We start from the raw sequence: 3,155 nt of genomic DNA on the forward strand, positions 1-3,155 counted from the left end.
AGAAATTGATTACTTAACTTCAGGTCTGGAACTTTTCTTTTTTCCTTACTGAGTACCTACTATGATATCAATTCCTTATGCTAATTGTTGGGATTATGACAAAATAGAAACAGTTCCTGCCCTCATGAATCTTACACTGTATAGGAGGATGTGCATGAATAAATTACTACAACAAAATAGAGTATGTGCCATTATTGGAGGAGAATTAAGGGAACACATGGCAGGGAGATCTAAACTAGAGGATGCAATCAGGGAACACTTCCTGTAGAAAACAGCTTTTCTGCCAAGTAGAAGATGCTGCTGTTCATTAAAATAATAGAGGAGGGGGAATACTTATGTCAGGGAAAATGACATTAGTCACTTATTCGAGACCTGTTGAGTGAGTTTATGGTGTCTATGCAAAAGTGACAATATTTGGGGGACAATCAGATGAATCTTGTCTGGAGCTCACAGGACAGATTTGACTTGGGTGTCTTCACCCTGTGTTTGGTAAAGGAAGCCAGAGGAGTAAATAAGCTCACCAGTCAGAGGACATGGAGAGAAAAGAGAGGATCCTAGGGCAATATCATGCAAAGGGAAAAGAGTGCTACACGGAGAAAGGAACATTGAGTGCTGTTCAAGGGCAAATAAAATGACAACTGAAAAATTAGCCACAAGCAGCTTATTAATAAAGTTGGCAAAAGCAGTTTGAGCAGAGTGGTGGAGACGACAGAATATAGATTGCTAAGGAGTGGGAGCTGTATTAGGAGAAACATCAAGTATAGATGTCTTGTTCTAGAAGTTTGACAGTGAAAGGGGGTTGAGCTAGAGAGTGAGAGAGCAAGAAAATGGGAATGAATTTAATAAGTAGTAGAAGGTGTTAAGAGACTTTTTTCCTTTTTCTTTTTAATGGGAGAAATGTGGGCATATTTACATTTTGATGGAAGGAGACCTTAGAAAAGAAGGGGTTAAAAATAAAAGTTGGGTGGGGGGAAGGTGGCAGGATGGAGAGGGAAAAAGAGAGAATGAAAATATCCAGAAATTATATGAGTGCTAAAGGACATAGAAGCCAGAACATAGGTTCTACTGCAACTGGAAGAACAAGGAAAAGACTGGCATGAATGCTGATAAAGGTTTGTAGACTTAATTGCTGGAAGTTGAGATTTTATTATCTGGTTTCCCAGGCCACACAAGATTAAAAAGAAGAAATTAGAAGGTGTGGACTTACTAAGGGCAAGGACGTTGACAGTAATAAAAGTAACAGTTGATCTTAAAGGATATTCAGTTCATTTAGCATTCACCTAAAACTATAATAGATTTTATGAGGATACTTCAATGAGAAAAACATTGTCTTAATTTTATGAACAGGTAAACAAAAAATAAGCTCTCAGTAAATTCCACCATTCCACCATTGTTGGGGAGGAATTCGGTTCTGAGACGCAGGCAAGTCAGAGTATGTGGTGAGGAAGGAATTCTTTAAAGTGTGAGTATCAGGGAATGACAGCTGCCTTGCGGACAGCAGGGAGTAGTAAAGAAGAACAGATAGATAAGGGAAGTTTCAATGAACTGCTGCTGGGCACAGGGCACATCCCCTGCTAACTCCTTAAGTCAGTGTCACCTGGTGTTCAGTGTCCGTTTCGATCTGCATGACATGGGAACTGAGTTCCCACCACCCCAGAATTTGTCAGAGCTGCAGAGCACTGGATGGAGTGAGATTATGTTCTGAGAACTTCCCAGAGGCAATGAAAGGAGACTCAGGCAAGCTACTAAAGAGCACGATCATATAGCTGCAATTCCATCTGGGTCACCGAGGCAACAGGAACTTGCAAGTCCAAATCAGAGCTCTTAGCAACCCCTCTCTAAAATTTGACCTTAAGTCTGGAGGATTTGAATGAAATAGCAATGTAACAAAGACACTTACCAACTGTAAGAACACAGAGACAAAACGTTGGAAGTTGAGCAGTGAGACGTTTATTTAAGGCAAAAATGTGCACACTCAAAGAAAGGGGAGTGTGGGCAACCTCCGAGAAGAGGCGCCCCTAAGGATTTAGGGTCTGGGGTTTTATAGGGATTTTTAGGTAGGAGTCAGTATAAGTCATGCTGTATGCAGGTGATTTATAATTCCTTTGCAGTTTCATTTTAAGACTAGGGTTATTTAGGTGACTATGTTGGTCCAGATCCTGGCATTCTTTGTCCACATAGGTTTATTTACACTTCGAGGTTTGTCTCCTGCCCTGGTTACAAAGTTACTTGAATAAGGGGCAGGAGGAAGAGGAAAAAAGAGCATATAGGTTAAGTTAAAGAATAAGCTGAGCCTTTTAGCATGTTAAAGTATATCTTACAATGGCACGATATAATTGATACAATGAAGGCATGAGCTGTGCTCAGATACTTTTCTTTATATGGGGAATATCCGGACATATCAAGTTGCTCCCGGCCTTTGGAGCTTCACCTGATTAACTCATTAACTCTGTGAGTATTTTCTGGCCCTCTAGTTTTATCTGGTTAACTCTGAGTCCTTTCTAATGGGCTTTACTGTACTTACTCTCCCTCTACCCGCTCATATATATTTTTCTGCCTAACACATTCATCTAGTTGCTCCTAGTAGAAACTCTGGAGTCAACCTTAACCCTTTCCCGCCTTTCCTTCACCTATTCCCTGCCACCTCTCTCCCTCGAGTATGAGTGCACACACACACATGTCCCATGTCCAATTCATTGGGAAGCCCTGTCCATTCTATTTCCAAAACAGGTCTGGAATTTGGCTGCTATTGATGCTGGGGTTCTTATTTGTGGAGCCAAAGAATGAACTTTGCAAACACTCAAGGTAGGAGTACAAGTGAGAGGCTTTTATTTAGACATAAAGTGAGAGGACAGAGCTCCTGGCTCAGGGCAGGAGGGGTCAAGAGAGTCCCAGGGTGGTGCATTGTCTAGGGGTTTTATAGGTGGTTGAGAGACAAAGGGCTAGGGTTGTACACCTGCTAAGTGGTCTCAAAATGTTTATCTTTGAAGAGGCATTAAGTTTCTTATTAGTCTTCCTGGTTATTTACAAGAATTTTACTGCTCTGATTTCCTCCCAGGATAGCAGCTTCCTGGTCTGGGGGCATATGACTTAAGACTGCCTGCTTTGCTCCCAAGGTGGGCTGAGTTAATCACTTTAGACTGCCTGCTTTGCTC

The sequence above is a fragment of the Manis pentadactyla genome, chromosome X (genome assembly GCF_030020395.1).
Source record: "Manis pentadactyla isolate mManPen7 chromosome X, mManPen7.hap1, whole genome shotgun sequence".
In the NCBI taxonomy this organism is placed as follows: domain Eukaryota; kingdom Metazoa; phylum Chordata; class Mammalia; order Pholidota; family Manidae; genus Manis; species Manis pentadactyla.